General features: G+C 39.6%; 1 protein-coding gene across 3 annotated transcripts in view; it reads right to left on the reverse strand.

The window, feature by feature from the left end:
• LOC116574359 overlaps nucleotides 1-17,086 on the reverse strand; it is a 28,355-nt gene extending 11,269 nt beyond the window's left edge. For 2 of the 3 annotated variants that reach the window (XM_032315089.1, XM_032315091.1), the window contains exons 1-3: nucleotides 15,685-17,086; nucleotides 10,833-10,941; nucleotides 10,314-10,522 (exon numbers count right to left, since the gene is read on the reverse strand). The gene's annotated coding sequence lies outside the window, so the exon portion shown is untranslated. Of the gene's footprint in view, nucleotides 1-10,313; nucleotides 10,523-10,832; nucleotides 10,942-11,575; nucleotides 11,658-15,684 lie in introns of all 3 variants that reach the window. The other variant, XM_032315090.1, reaches the window with a different exon arrangement.
• Between the last annotated feature and the right edge of the window lie 307 nt (nucleotides 17,087-17,393).

Here is a 17,393-nt window from a genome sequence, read left to right on the forward strand (position 1 = left end):
GTTGTTTCCTGTCTCGCTAATTTTGGCCATTCTAACTGGCGTAAGGTGGTATCTCAGTGTGGTTTTAATTTGAATCTCCCTGATGGCTAGTGATGATGAACATTTTTTCATGTGTCTGATAGCCATTTGTATGTCTTCATTGGAGAAGTGTCTGTTCATATCTTCTGCCCATTTTTTTAATATGATTGTCTGTTTTGTGTGTGTTGAGTTTGAGGAGTTCTTTATAGATCCTGGATATCAACCTTTTGTCTCTACTGGCATTTGCAAATATCTTCTCCCATTCCATGGGTTGCCTCTTTGTTTTGTTGACTGTTTCCTTTGCCGTGCAGAAGCTTTTGATCTTGATGAAGTCCCAAAAGTTCATCTTCGCTTTTGTTTCCTTTGCCTTTGGAGATATATATTGAAAGAAGTTGCTGTGGCTGATATCGAAGAGATTACTACCTATGTTCTCCTCTAGGATTCTGATGGATTCCTGTCTCACGTTGAGTTCTTTTATCCATTTTGATACCAAAAGACTGAGATTAGTCCCTGCATATTCTCAGATCACAATGCTTTGAAACTGGAGCTCAATCACAAGGAAAAGTTCCAAAGGAACTCAAACACCTGGAAGCTAAAGACCACCTTGCTTAAGAATGCTTGGATCAACCAGGAGATCAAAGAAGAACTGAAACAATTCATGGAAACCAATGAGAATGAAGACACTTGGGTCCAAAACCTATGGGATACAGCAAAGGCGGTCCTAAAGGGGAAATACATAGCCATCCAAGCCTCCCTCAAAAAAATTGAAAAATCCAGAACACAGCAGCTGTCTCTACACCTTAAAGAACTGGAGAATCAACAACAAATCAAACCAACTCCACACATAAGAAGGGAAATAATCAAGATTAGAACTGAGATCAATGAGGTAGAAACCAGAGATACAGTAGAACGTATCAATGAAGCTAGAAGCTGATTTTTTGAAAGAATCAATATGATCGATAAACCATTGGCCACACTAATCCAAAAGAAAAGTGAAAAAGCCCAAATTAATAAAATTATGAATGAAAAGGGAGAGATAACAACGAACACCAAGGAAGTAGAAACAATCATCAGAAGTTATTATCAACAGTTATATGCCAATAAGCTAAGCAACCTAGATGAAATGAATGCATTCCTGGAAAACTATAAACTCCCAAAATTGAACCAGGAAGGAATTGACAACCTGAATAGACCGATATCTAGTAACAAGATTGAAGCAGTGATCAAAAACCTCCCAAAAAACAAGAGCCCAGGACCTGATGGATTCCCCAGGACCTGGGGAAGTCTACCAAACTTTCAAAGAAGAAATAACACCTATTCTCCTGAAGCTGTTTCAAAAAATTGAAGCAGAAGGAAAATTTCCAGACTCTTTCTATGAAGCCAGCCAGCATTACCCTGATCCCCAAACCAGGCAAAGACCCTGCCAGGCAGCTTTTTGATCTCAGCTGGAGCCACTCAGAAGGTTGACAGTTGCTGGCTGTCGGCTGACATAGGACACATTCATTGGCAGAAACTTGGGTGGCACCTGGGTGGTTCAGTGGGTTAAAGCCTCTGCCTTCAGCTCAGGTCATGATCCCAGGGTCCTGGGATCGAGCCCCACATCGGGGGCTCTCTGCTCAGCAGGGAGTCTGCTTCCCCCTCTCTCTCTGCTTGCCTCTCTCCTACTTGTAATCTCCATCTGTCAAATAAATAAGTAAAATCCTTAAAAAAAAATTTTTTTTCTAAGAACTGATTTCTCTTCCCAGTGCAGTTTCAGGAAGTTTAAAAAAAAAAAAAAAAAAGCCACTCTTTTTGTGCTATACAAAATTTTTAAGAAAACTTCTTACCTCATGTCTCCAAAAATCCCCTTGAAACCCACTCTGAGGAAACTGTGCACTTTGGCAGGTTAGCACCAGACCATTCTTTAGTGTTTATATAGAGAAGTTATGGAAATTTTCCCATTACGTGTATCTAAGTGGGATGTGAATGCCACTTGAAGCGAATTACAATTACAAGCACAAGGTCATTCTCTGTATTTGTAAGGAGGCTTTTAAGAACACCTCTCACTGCATATATTTTTTTTTAAAAAAGAGAGACTTTTCTCTTTTCTTTGGTGTTCAGCATTTTTATTATAATGAATGGATTTCCCTTTAGGATTTCTGCTTCCTGAGTGTGGACTGCTGTCCCTTGTTGACTTTGGAAAATTCTTAGCCATTATCTCTTCAAACATTGCCTCTTTACTTCTGGAACTCCAATAAATTTACATCAAGACATTTTCTTTTTGATTTCTTGTCTTATTCTCATCTCTTTGTCTCTGTCAATGGCTTTCTGCATAGTCTCCTCCCATTCATTTTTAGTTGTGCCTAATCTGCTATTTAACCCATCCACTGAGTTTTAACTTCTATCATTGTGATTTTCAGTCCTAAAAGTTCTTTTTTATTCATTTTTAGTCTCATAAGTCCTTTTTGATTGCCATATATTAATCTTTTACTTCTTTAAATAGTCATTTAATGCTTTCATATGATAATTCCAGTATCTTCAGTTTTCATGCTGCTTCCGTAATTGAATTCTGCTGAGTTTCACTCTTTGTGTTCTGGGCATTTAGTGATATGTATTTCTGAGCTTTTGTTCTTTAGAACTTTTTCTGTTGGAATTCTTTGAGGCCTAGTTTTGAGTTCTGGGGTCATTACTAACTCAGGAACACCTTGTTCTATTTTTTGGCTTAGGTTTTCTTAAACCATACAAATAGTGTAAATTTTGAGCACACACCATGTGATTGAGAGTTTTTGGTTTGCATTCCTCAGGAAAGAATTATTCTTGCCCTCATGAAGCAGCTTGCATTCTAGTAAGGTGAATAATAAAAAATAAACACAAAAAATGAGAAAATGACAATACTTAGAATCTGATAAGTGTGTATGCAAAGAAAAAGAAAAAGTACAGCAAAGTAAAGGAATTAGAAGTCCAGTAGGGTGGGAAAGTTCACCATATTTAGCAGATTCAACAGGCTTCACTGTAAAGTGTGACATTTGAGAAAAGCCTTAAAGGAGCTGAGATTATCTGAGTCAAGAGTGAGTTTGCATGGCCAAGGAAACACCAGAGGGGTCATGCGGCTTGAACAACATGAGTGAGTGGACAGTGGTAGTTAATGAGGTTGGAGAGCTGAGATGTCTAATAGAGCATTATAAAAAGTTTGTTTTGCTCTAAGTGAAATGAGAAATTCAGGGTTTGGAGCAGAGAAGTAAAATGATCTGACCTATAAAAGGGCCACTCTTGCTGCTGTATTGAGAACAGACTGATAGAGTGCAAGGGCAGAAGCAGGAAGATTGGGTAACCTAGCCTGGAAATGACAGTGGCTCAGACTAGAGTTAAGAGTTGATGTGCTGTGAGGTGGTAAGATTCTAGTTATAATTAAAGTTAAAACCATTATGATATCCTGTCAGATTCACTGTGCAAAATGGTGAGAAAGAAAGGGGTCAAGGATTAACTTAAGCCTCAGTTTCCATGGCCTAGTGGGAAGCACTAGGGTTAAGGCTAAAGTCCATTCAAGGAATCTAATAGTACCCAAAAACCTGGCACCCCAAAAGACTACACACTCAGCTTAAGAATTAGAAGGAAAAAAAGAATTAGAAATCCCTCCCTCTCCAAGGACCACAAGAAACTTTGCCTGCTTTAATCTTTGGTGCTAAGTGGATAAGGGGCATGGTGCCTCAGATAACTTGTAGCCATAGCTAGTTCTCATGCAGATTTGTAGCCTGAATTCACACTGCCAGTTTGACATAAACTCTTCATACAGAATTGGGTTTAAGGTGTCTCCAAACTGGGAAAAAGACCTGCAAATACTTTCTAGAGGAATCTATCTTCATTCTACATCTCAAAGAAACCCACAAGTGATTTTCCAGTGAGTAGCTGAAGGAGAAGTAATAATTTCTTTCCCTCTCATCAGCAAAAGAATTCATTTTTTAATCTACCCTTACACAGCCACAGATAAAACTCATTACATGTCCAAAGAAATGTGGCTTGGTAAGTGACAATAAATAAGCATAACAGATGGCAGAAATAGACCTCCAAAGACTTCAGATTTTATAATTACCAGACACATAATATAAAATAACTATATTTACAATTTTAAAGAACTAAAAGACAAGATAAAAATATGTGCAGAAAATAAGAAATCATAAATAATGACCAAATAGAAGTTCTAGAAATTAAAAATACAATAATAATAATTGAAATTTAAAACTCAGTAGATAGATTTAACACACAGCTGAAGAAAGAATTGCTGATCTGAACAATATTTACATAGCTGAAGAAATTATCCAGTATGCTACATGGTGACTCAAAGAAATGGGAAGTATGAAAAGAAGGTTCAGAGACAGGAAAAATAGGGAAGGTCTCATATATATCTAACCAATATACTAGAAGGAACAGAAATGGAGAAGGAGCAAAGGCAATATTTCAAAAGATTACAGCTAAGAATTTGCCAGGGTTAATGAAAGATCCAATCCATAAATTCAAAATCCCAATAAATCTAAAATCCAAAAGAAAAAAATCTACACATTATACTGAAAGTACAAACACCAAAGTATTAAGAAAAATGTAAAAGACATTTAAAATCTCACTACCTGGAGATACACTTTATTAACACTTTTTCTTTATGGTATTTTCTAAATGTATACCTGTACAAAATTAGCATCATACTATATACTCATTGATAGTTTTTTCTTAATATATTATGAACATTTCTCCATGCTAATACCTTTTCTTCAAAATCCTAATTTTAAAGGCTCCATGACATTCTATCATATAAATGCATGGCAATTTGTCTAAGCAAAATTCAACTGTTAGACACTTATTTTCCAATTTTTGATTATTTTAAATAATACATTGTATATGTAAATATCTTCTACATCCCTATTTCTTTAAGAAAAATTCAAGAAGTGGAATTGCTGGGTTGATGGATATAAATTTCCTTATGACTTTTTAATTCAAAGAAGACATTCAGATGACCAACAGACACATGAAAAATGGTCAACATCACTCATCATCAGGGAAATGCAAATCAAAACTACAATGAGATACCACATCATACCTGTCAGAATGGTAAAATCAAAAACACAAAAAACAACAGGTGTTGGCAACAATGTGGAGAAAAAGGAACCCTCCCGCACTGTTGGTGGGAATGCAACTGAGCAGTCACTCTGAAAAACAGTATGGAGCCTCCTCAAAAAATTAAAAATAGAACTACCCAATGATCCAGTAATCACACTACTGTGTATTTACGTAAAAAAATACAAAAAACAATTCAAAGGGATACATGCACCCCACTGTTTGTTGCAGTATTATCTATAAGAGCCAAATTATGGGAGCAGCTGACTATCCATCAATAGATGTATGGATAAAGAAGAGGTGACGTATGTATATAATGGAATGTTATTCAGCCATAAAAAAGAACGAAATCTTTTTTTTTAAGATTTTTTTTTATTTATCTGAGAGAATGAGAGAGAGTACATACATGCAACAGAGGGAGAGAGGAAGAGCAAGAAGCAGACTCCCCGCTGAGCTGGGAGCCTTATGGGCAGCTCCATCCCAGGACCCTGAGATCATGACCTGAGCCAAAGGCACATGCTTAACCAACTGAGTCACCCAGGTACCCCCCCAAAAAGAATAAAATATTGCCATTTGCAACAACATGAATCGATCTAGCGAGTATAATGCTATGAGAAGTCAGTCAGAAAAAGACAAATACCATGCTTTCATTCATATGTGGAATTTAAGAAACAAAACAAATGAGTAAAGGAAGGAGAGAGAGAGAGGGAGAGAAACCAAGAAACAGACAGACTCTTAACTATTGAGAACAAACTGATGGTTACCAGAGGGGAGATAGGTAGAAGATGGCTGAAATAGGGGATGGGATTAAAGAGTACACTTGTTGGGGCACCTGGGTGGCTCAGTGGGTTAAAGCCTCTGCTTTCAGCTTAGGTCATGATCCTAGGGTCCTGGGATCGAGCCCCGCATCGGGCTCTCTGCTCGGCGGGGAGCCTGCTTCCTCCTCTCTCTCTGCCTGCCTCTCTGCCTACTTGTGATCTCTGTCTGTCAAGTAAATAAATAAAATCTTTAAAATAAAATAAAATAAAGAGTACACTTGTCATGATGAAAAAAATAATGATCATAAAATAAAATGATTAAAAATTATAAAATTAATATGTGCTCATCAAATATTACTTGTTTAAAGTATTAAAAAAGACTTTTTGATTCATATTGTCAAACTGCTCTCAAAAGAGCACTGTACTGAGTTATTGCCTTATCTGTAGCCCAGGAGCACACATGTCTCACCACATGGGAGGACTTCTCCCCTAACTTTATTCAAGTAAATTCAGCATAGTTTGGAACCGACTCCCCAAATGTCAACTGCTTTCATTTATGCATCCATCCCAAGACAGAAGACCTTGATGCTTATGAACTAGTGAAGAGTATCATTTCCATGCCTCTTAAGAACTAAAACAACCAAAGTCCCTAAGAACACAAAAATATGAACATTTGAAAACATTTTCAGCTATTTTAAAACTTTGCTTCCATGTTTTCCAAAATGACTATTCATTTACTTGAACAAAACATTTTAAAATGCAGTTGTCATCTATTCTATGCCTCTAAGAGCTGGGCAGTTTGTTTTATAATAAATGGTGGCCTTAGTTTGTACCATGTGATTGAAGGCCATTCAGCACACGTTGGAGCCTCTAATCACAGCCTATAATCTCGTTTTCACATTTCTCTCTACTTGACCCTGCTTATTGAAGCACTTTTATTGTGCTGGTTAAAAAGACAAGGGATTGAGCAGAAACAAAAGTGAGGTCTGAAAATTGTTTTTATGCCATGTGCCCAGTCCAGCTCTATTGCTAAATGAATAGAAACTATCTGGAATCCAGCCAAAGCTACTTGATGGAAAACTCTGACTTCCAAAAAGTATTCCTGATGTTTTTAAAAGCATCACAATTTGCCCAGGTTGAAAAAGAAAGGTTTGTCTCTTCACAATAAAAGCACAGCTACCTAGGTAGCCAGCCATATAATCCAGGTTTCATCAAACTTTCTGTAAAGAGCTAAACAGTAAATATTTTAGATTTTGTGAGCCAGACTGTCACTGATGGAACTAACTCAGTTCTGCCACTGTTGCGAGAAAGCATCTATAGATGATATGTGGCTCACTGGGTGTGGCTGTGTACCAACACAAATTTACCCAAAAGGGCCATGCCAGGATTTGGCCTCCAGGCAGTAGTTTACAACCTCATAAGTTCCCTTCCAACTCTGAAATTCTTTGAATCTATCACCAGGCTTGGACTTCTGGGACATGTGGTATTTTGGAGTTAGGATGTCCAATACTGACTGGTATTTAGGATGAGGGTGGAGAGAAAGGAAGTTCTGCTAATCTCCAGACACAAATAGATTCAGGATATTAGCCAATAAAAACCACCAGTTGAAGGAGGTTAAACACAGGGTTCTCTTCCTTTCTCTTTTGGCTCAGATGTTAACATTGAATTTTTTAAAAAACTCAATTCCTATTCCATTTCTTCAATCTGGTGAATCTTCCAGTTCTTCACATGTACTGAATCTGTGTTGTGATGAGAGGAAGCCAATGGAACCTTCAACTCTCCAGAGGACAGGCACAAGACAAAACTGCACCGATAGCTGAGAAATGGTGGACTGAAGTCCAGCCCCACCTCCTGGATTCTTTTATAGGGAATATGAGTTAGGATGAATCACCCTCTAACAACTGAAGTGCCTACTTCCAGGACAGCCTCAAAAGGGAAACTGACCTCCTATTTCTCCTCCTTTTCACCACCAAAATTCTCAGAAGATGGCAAGTTTACTTTCTCAAGTTCCTAGTCTGTGTTTTTAACGCAACATCTGCGTTTGCCCTGGTGCTTCTGACATCCTAGACATCCCCATCTTTTCTAACCCTCACCCCACCCCCACAGCAATGTATTCATTGGCTGTCAAGCTGCTGGTTGTGCCCTATAGTCTCTTCTTTCTATTCCCCTTTAATGTAGTCATTCCCCAAATTTCTGTCATTTCTTCTTTTCCTTGTAAAGTTTCCCTTTTGAGACTCATCCATTTCTAGGTCTGTATTTCTTTGTGATCAAACCCAGTCTCTTCCCACCTTTCCCTTGAGCTTTAGTATTCGGCTGGATCCCAAACTCAACATATCCAAAGCTGTATTTAGGAACTACCTCAAATTGAGTACTCCTCCTATGGGTCCTCTTTCAGTTTGTGGCATCTCTCACCCTCCCAAACTCAATACCTCAGAATAATCATTCACTTCTCCCTTTTCTTCAGTCAAAATTGCATCGATTCTTCTGTCCCAACTCCTCTGCCTGGCAACCCTTACTTTCTATTTCTGCCACCCACATCCTGGCCATTTAATTGTCTTCTCCACCTGCAGACTGGTCCCTGTTGAGCCCATCTTGAGCAAAACAATTTAGATTCACATTTTAAAGGTCCATTTTGAAGTCATTCACCTATTTAAAGCCAATTTGTGGCCTCCCATTTAAATAAAGCTTTGAGATCCTTCATCATCCAACTCCACCCTGTTGTTGGCTTTTCCAACGCCATTTTCCCACATGAGCTTTGCACTTGAATGAAGTTGGACCACTCATTATTCTTCTAACATGCCTGTTGGGTCCCTTCTTTAGTGACTGCTTTTATTCATCTCTGATAATAAAGTGTCTTCTGTCTTTCGCTGTAACCCCGAACAGTTCCATTATCTTCTATACACCGTGACACTTAATTTGTACCCCTCTCATCCCATGTATCTTTTTTTTTTTTTTTTTGAGTGAAAGAGAGAGTGGGCAGTGGCAATGGGTGGAGGAGGAGTTAGAGGAAGAGGGAGAGAGAGAATCCCAAGCAGGCTCTATGGCCACACAGGGCTCTATCTCACAACCCTGAGATCATGACCGAGCCAAAATCAAGAGTCGGACACTTAACCAACTGTGCCACCCAGGTGCCACTCATCCCATGTATCTTAAGTGACATGAAAAATGATACTCTTTCACTAATTCATAGCACCAATGTCTTCTGTTTGGGGATGGATACATAAATGAAAGCAGTTGACATTTGGGGAGTAGGTTTGCCAAACCATTCTGAATTTACCTGAGTAAAGTTAGGGGAGAAGTTCTCCCCTAAGGTGAAGCATGTGTGCTCCTGGGCTACAGATAAGGCAATAACTCAGTACAGTGCTTTTTTGAGAGCGGTTTGACAATATGAATCAAAAAGTCTTTTTTTAATACTTTAAACAAGTAATATTTGATGAGCACATACTAATTTTATAATTTTTAATCATTTTATTTTATGATCATTATTTTTTTCATCATGACAAGTGTACTCTTTAATCCCATCCCCCATTTCAGCCATCTTCTACCTACCTTCCCTCTGGTAACCATCAGTTTGTTCTCAATAGTTAAGAGTGTGTTTCTTGGTTTATCTCCTTCTCTCTCTCTCTTTCCTTTGCTCATTTGTTTTGTTTCTTAAATTCCACATATGAGTGAAACCATGGTATTTGAGAAACATCATTATAGGACAGTGGGGTACCTCTACTGTAGATGATGAGCTTGCTGAGGGCAGAAACTGGCTGTCCTATAATTGTGTTTCTCACACAACACCTTGCCCCGCATCAGGCTCTCTGCTCAGCAGGGAGCCTGCTTCCCCCCCCCTCTCTCTGCCTGCGTCTCTGCCTACTTGTGATCTCTGTCTGTCAAATAAATAAATAAAATCTTTTAAAAAAGAGGTGGAATATAAACATAATTATATTTATATACAAGTAATATGAACATATGGACAAGGACAAGATGGGGGAATATTAATATGCTAAGAAAGTGAAATTTCAGATCTATTTGTTGTGTTAAAATGTTTTCCCCTTATGCTTACAATTTAATATTCTTTGTTGCTCTTAAAAAATAGTCTGACCTCCAAAATTTAAAAAGTGTAAAGCAGAATATTTCACCAAGAAGAATGAGAATTGTCCAGAAAGCTGTTATTTGAAAATCCTAACTCCAAAGAGTAATTCATCATTTTCTACTATCTCTGATGCAAAAACTCTTTAATATCTTTTTTGCTTCATGTCCTCGATTTCCTGCCACTCACTAGAATGTGTTTCCATCAGCCTTTCATTACACAGTGTCAATATGTGGCTACAGTTCTTTGTTGTGTATTAACTGAGAGCTTGCCCACATGACTGTCTCAGACATTTAATTCAATGGGAGAAGCTTCTGGTCAACATCATCAGACTAGGTAGAGAGAAGAAGAAGAATGAGAATTTAAACAATTACCTCTTATTTCAGAAGGCTTGTTTTCGCGTAGAAAAGTCTTTGAGTTAAGCTCATCTATGTCTTGAGGGTTTCTCCAAAGCTATTTCGGTTATAAAATAAACCCATTTATTTCTTTGGTGATGCTCCTCCACATCACTATCTGGAATGTCCCTCAAACAAAGCAATCCAACACACACTGCCAAAGAGAAAAACTCTCCTTCATGTACACACTGAAGAAAAAAAAAGTTGTCAATACATACAAGTCATTAAAAATGTAAGAATATGAAGCTGCTTGAATTACCCATTAACTTAAGTCAACACATACTATTTTCTTACCCAAAGGAACAAATTCAAGTATATCCAGTGGGGCTTAAGTGACACAGATAATACTTAAATATAGAACCTCTTCCTTTAGGTTCCAAAAAAAACAGGACATAATTTTACTTTTGCTTTTCAAAATTCTCAAGAATTTTGTAAGCTTAGTCAACTTCCAATAATAACAATTAATAATAATAGTAATTGCTCCTACTAAGTACTTACCATGTGCCAGACATTGTAGCCTGCTGTACAGCCAGTGATCACCACTAGAACTGGAGATGAGGGGTAGGCCAGGCAGCCAGTTGTCAGGATGCCAGTCCAAAAAAGGGCACTAAAACATGACCAGAAATATAACTGTTACCTGAAACTGTGTTTGCTTCTTGGTGGATGTCAGGCCAAAAGACACAACCAAGCCAAAGAATAGGAAAACAAAGGGTTATACTTGCCACAAGGAGAATATCAGGGATTTTCCCAAAGCAGTGTCTCCTCAAACAATAAAACTAGGGAAGCTTTAAGCTAAGGGTGCATATATATTCATGAAGGGTGTTGTGCAGCGAGGCACACAGCAAGGAAATGGGGCTAAAGTCATCTTAAGGTGAGAAGAGTCCAGGTCAAAGTCAGGAGAGCCAACAAGGGTCAACATCAACAAGTCTCTGGCTCCAGTTGGTCCAGTATCTGAGTGCTCAAAGGGGTTTAGATCCTGCAAAGATAACTCAAGAATGTGTGTCAGGTCAGTCTTCACTTTTGGATCAGCACCAGATGTTTAACCACTGCTTTATTGTCCCTGATATGATTAGGTTATCTCTTGGCCTGACAGTGGCTATTTTGTTCTTAGATTCTTTCACAAGGTGCTGGGAGGTGCCTAAAATGACTTTTCTTATATAAAAAAAAGAAAAGAAAAGAAAGAAAGAAACAAAAGCTGTGTCTTTTTTGGGGGGGCCCCCTAACTTTCTCTGCTTACATACCACACAGAGAAAACTGGAATTTGCAGAACCCCTCTCAGCAAGAACAGCATACGTTTTGGGAAGATGTGCTTTGGTCAGCCATCTGGGGAGAAGAGGAGATTCCCTGAGGGCATACCCAACCATAACAGGTTGCCCCCACCACCACAAAAATGCCTCCTCTGAAGGGTGCATCTAGTTGACCACATGTCTACAGAGTGGAGTGTGCAAATTAGAGGCCAGAGCAGACTTCTGGCCAGTCTTTGGGCTGAGGCTTAGTCCTTCCTCCTGGCCTCCTTTTTACCCAACCACTCCCAGGTCAGTGTCTCTATTTAATAAAAATTAGGCAAATGTTTAAAGAATGTTGTTTTAAAGTGGTGCCAAATAATGAAGCCAACCAGCAACCAGTGTGGCTGGAGCCAGCCTTGCTCACTCTATTTCTGCAAGGGTTCTATTTCCCATTTCTCAGGGCCAGGTGAGCACGACAACCCTCCAGTACAACAGCCCACCATGCTACTCTCTAATGGGGGCAGCCACAGGCCCAGCTGGCAGGTGTGAGAGCCAGCACCTGCTCCATCATCTCCTTCTCAGCTACAATTGCCACCATCAAGGGGAACATGAACCTAAATCTACCCATGGCCATGACTCCCTTCCTTCACTCCCCTGACACACATGCCCTCCAGCACCTGTGACATTTTGCCCCTCTTGGCTAAGTCTCCACTAATGGGTTTAATCTCCCTGATGACATTGTGACTGTTTTTGAAAACTTGCTGAGACATATTTGTTGGGTGCTTCCAACAGCCTCCAGCATGGTAATGAGCCTCAGAGTAAAAAATTCACACATTCCTTAAGTTAAACAGTGTAGATTAGAAACACAATTTAGAGATCAGCTAATCTATGGTCATAACAGATATGGAAGCAAGAGTAAAGGAACAGAGCTTGGAAGATGCTGGGCAGTCCTAGACATGACATGCCCATGAGGCCACTTCACCCTTGTTGCCATGATCACAGGACAAACCCTCATTCACCTTGGAAGACCATTTCCAGCTCTCTGGAATGCTTTCCCTGGCCTCCTCTCACATTATGTCACAGGCTCTTTTTTCTCTTTGTTCTGTTAGATTGGGAGGAATATTTTGAGGAAATACTATTCATCTTTGTTTACCCAATGCCTAGCAGACCTGATACCATAGTAGGTCTGTAAATACTCTTCGAATGAGGTAGAAATGTCCTTTCAGCAAGTCATGGAATGCCATGTTGAAAACTGCTCTTTGATATAAATGCATGTTTTTCTCTGGAGTGAAATGATGACAGAGATAAAAGAAGCAAGACAGTGGCCACTTAATCCAGAAGACAAAGACAAGATAGGTAACTTTAGCACGGTAAATGATGAAATTCCCAAAATATCATTCTCAAGCTAATGCATAATTATTCACTCAGAGATGTTAATATTTCAAGTCATCAGGTGTGAATTAATGTTCTATCAGAGTCTTGTATCTTGAATGCACCAATTTTATTAAGTTTAAATTTTCTTAATGTGATAAAATAGACATGACAAAGTTTACTGCTTTAACCATTTTTTAAATGTACAGTTCAGTGGCATTAAGTACATTCGCATAAATATGCAACCATCACCTCCATCCATCTCCAGAACTTTATCTTTCCAAACTGAATTTCTGTACCCCTTAAACAATAATGCCCTATTTCCCTCTCCCCCAAGCCCCTGGCAACCACCATTCTACTGTATCTATGAATTTGCCTATTCTAGGGACTTCATGTAAGTGGAATCATATAATTCTCATCCTTCTGTGTCTGGCTTATTTCACTAAAATGTTCTCAAGTTTCATCCATGTTATAGCATATGTCAGTTTTTCTTTTCAGGTTCCACATTTTGTTTATCTATTCATCAGACAGACATTTGGGGAGTTTCCACCTTTTGACTAGTGTGAATAAATTTAAGATGTTTAATACATTTAAATAATTTAAAAATAAAGTACTAAAAGACATATAATGAAAACTAGCAGTCTCCTGTTTGCTGTCCTGTTGATCCCCAAAGGCTATAACTTTCATATATTTTTTTAAAGATTTTATTTATTTGACAGAGAGAGATCACAAGTAGGCAGAGAGGCAGGCAGAGAGAGAGGAGGAAGCAGGCTCCCTGCTGAGCAGAGAGCCCAATGCGGGACTCGATCCCAGGACCCTGAGATCATGACCTGAGCCGAAGGCAGTGGCTTAACCCACTGAGCCACCCAGGCGCCCTATAACTTTCATATTATTTAACTCTTCTCTTTTGGTCATTTCAGCCATATATTTTTAAAAGATTTTATTTATTTATTTGACAGACAGAGATCACAAGCAGGCAGAGAGGCAGGCAGAGGGAGAGAGGAAGGGTAGCAGGCTCCCTGATGAGCAGAGAGCCTGACGTGGGGCTCAATCTCAGGACCCTGGGATCATGACCTGGGCTGAAGGCAGAGGCTTTAACCCACTGCAACACCCAGGCACCGCTCAGCCATATATATATTTTTTTTAATTTTTAAAAATATTTTATTTATTTACTTGCCAGAGAGAGTGAGCACAGGCAGACAGAGGGGCAGGCAGAGGCAGAGGGAGAAGCAGGCTCCCCGCGGAGCAAGGAGGCCAATGCGGGACTCCATCCCAGGATGCTGGGACATGACCTGAGCAGAAGGCAGCTGCTTAACCAACTGAGCGTCCCGTCAGCCATATTTTTAAATGTAGTATATTTTCTTGAGTTTTTTTTTCTTGAGTTTTTAACTTTTAAATGTAATTTGCTGATTCCCCACCATAGAAGAGCTAGCTCTCCTACTACACACACCCTTCAGTATCCACAGAGATATCTCCCCTCTATTATTTTCGTAAGATTTTATATATTTGACAGAGATCATAAGTAGGCAGAGAGGCTGGCAGAGAGAGAGGAAGGGAAGCAGGCTCCTTGCAATGTGGGGCTCGATCCCAGGACGCTGGGATCATGACCTGAGCCACACAGATGCCCCTCCCCTCTACTACTGTTGCAATACAACTGCACCTCTATTTCGATAAAATACATTCCAGTGTTTATTGTATTATGTGTGTCAATCGGTAATATGATGAGAGAACATTTAACAGGAAGAATTATTAGCAATGAGGAAAATGACTGAAAGAAAAGTAGAGATACCAGGTGTACAGAGAAATTAGTATTTCCAGGATGGATGAGAATGCCTAGGGAAGGGCCAGTTCGGAAGAGCCCTCTCCCCGAGGTGGAGAGGGTATGGCTGTGGCAGAGAAGCACGAAGAGGTGCAAAGGCTGGGCTAATACCCAGCTCCCCACTGCTGAGGTGCCAGTGAATCTCACTGGGAAGCTGCCCACTGAGAATCTATTGGCAGCCTTACGGTGAAAATAAGAAAACCAAATTCTGAAAACCAGAAGTAGCCCCTTCTCTTACAGTGTCCACCAGTGCCCTTTACTGACAAGGCTTAACATTGTGACATCAGTAAAGGAAATGTTTATATAGAGTTCAGCTCCAGTATCACAAAGCAGGGCAAAGAGGGGTAAAAATATAGCTGAGAGACAATACAATGATAAACTGCACACCCCCTTCACCACCCTTCATTGTCTTAGGTCTGGGTTGGATCTCCTATTTCCTGGATCCATATCTTCCTCTTTCTTCATTTATAATCTCATTTTGGTGCAAGTGTCACTTCTGGACAGAGCTACCTAAGAGGTAAACTTTCTGAGAATATGCATTCTGAAAATGTCCTTACTCTACCTGATAGTTTGGCTAGCTATAGAATTCTAAACTCATTTTCCCTCAGAATTTTAAAGGCCTTGCACCATTATTTTCTAATGTCTAGCACTGCTATTAAAAATTCTGATAACATTTTGATTCTGATCTTTTGTATGTGATGTTTTCTAGATTTTTTTTCTTCCTCTGTGGAAGCCTTTACGATCTTTTCTTCCTACCCAGATTTTTGAAATTTCACAATGGTGAGTCTTGTTCTGAGTTTTTAAAGCTTTTAAGTACTCTGGGCACTCTGTGCTCTTTCAATCTGGACAATCCTGTTCTCTAGTTCTTTCCCCATGTTACCTCTCTGCCATTTTCTACCCTTGCGACTTTCTCCATTCTCTTTCTGGAACTTACAGTTGTTTGATGTTAGAGCTCCTGGACTGAATCTTTGCGAAGATGCCCACTAAGGATCTGCTGACCATCTTTCACTGAAAACAAGAAAACCAAAGCCTGAAATCCAAGAGGAAGCCCCTTCCTCTTGCAATGTTCTCCAGCGCCCTCTACTGATAAGGCTTGACATTGTGACATCAGCAAAAGAAGTGGTGATGGGAGTCCAGCTCCAATATTACAAAGCAAGGAGAGGGGTAGATGCAGATCTGAGAGGCAATGTTTTCCTCATATTTTGCCCCTTTTCATCTTTTCTCTTTGTTTTATGCAATTTTTCCCAACCTTGTTTTCCAGTTTTTCTGGAATATTTTGTTTCTTCTACTGTATTTTTAATTTTTCAGTCTTAATACTCCTTTTTCATAGCTCAATTGCTTCTTGTGTTTATCTTTCCTTGTGCACTATTTTTTTAATTTTTGTGTTTTTTTTCTTCCTATACTGTGGCTTTCCTTCCACCTCCTTTTTTATTTTGATCTCCATCTTTCATTTAAGATTTCCTCAAATGTTTAGTCCATCCTTCTTAAAAGTGTGAAACACCCAAAAGGGAGCTCTGTGGGTGTGGGTAGGTTTCCTGACTGAGTTCAGCCCAAGTTCACTGTGCAGATTGTAGCTGTAGGTATCTGTCTGTCATCTTGGGCTGGTTGTTTCCTAAGAGGAATCCTCAAATCTTCTGCCAGATGGACTAGAAGCCTGGCCTCAAGCATCCTGGGCACCACGGGGCAGGACTCTCACTTTCAATCTTCCTGTTTCCAGAAAAGCCTTTCACTCCTGCCTCAGTTTTATGCCTGGTTTCTGAGTCCCAGCCCTTTCTGTCTGACCCTCCCTTAAAGCTCTAGACTTCTATAGTTACAAGGAGGGAAAGGCTGCATAGATTGAGGAGAGGGTGAAACAGCTTCTTTTTAGACTTTTATTTATTATATTTTTAGTAATTTCTACACCTAAAAAGCAGCTCGAAACCACGACCCCAAGACCAAGAGTTACATGCTCCTCTGACTGACCTAGCCAGGAGCCCCTCTTTTGTAGTCTTTTAAATAATCTGTATCTTATCTTCAGAGTAGCTGGCGCCTCCAATTCTTGAGACTTTTGGACGTTCTGGACATAAATCACTAGCTTTTTGTTAGCTTATCTTTTTGAAGACACACATTCACCTTCTAGACTCTACAGTGAATAAGCACACAGTGCCCGGAGCCATGATTGCTTATTGGAACCCCGGTTTCATCACTTACCAAATGGTGAGCTTGGACAAAGTTATTTAGCCTTTGTACCTCAGTTTCTCCATCTGTAAAATGGGGATGAACTACACTGTAATAGCTTAGAGCAAAGGTAACAAGATACAATCCACAAGCCAAATCTGGCCCACAGTCTGTGTTTGTGAATTAAGAATGGTTATTTATATATATATATATATATTTTTTTTTAAGATTTTATTTATTTGACAGACAAGAGATCACAAGTAGGCAGAGAGGCAGGCAGAGAGAGAGGAAGGGAAGCAGGCTCCCCACTGAGCAGGGAGCCCGAGGCGGGGCTCGATCCCAGGACCCTGGGATCATGACCTGAGCCAAAGGCAGAGGCTTAACCCACTGAGCCACCGAGGCGCCCCAAGAATGGTTTTATATTTTTAAAGGGTTGCAAAAAAGAAAAAAAACAAAATTCACAGAACATGCAACGAACCTTAAAAG

The sequence above is a fragment of the Mustela erminea genome, chromosome 15 (assembly GCF_009829155.1).
Source record: "Mustela erminea isolate mMusErm1 chromosome 15, mMusErm1.Pri, whole genome shotgun sequence".
NCBI classification, from domain to species: Eukaryota; Metazoa; Chordata; class Mammalia; order Carnivora; family Mustelidae; genus Mustela; species Mustela erminea.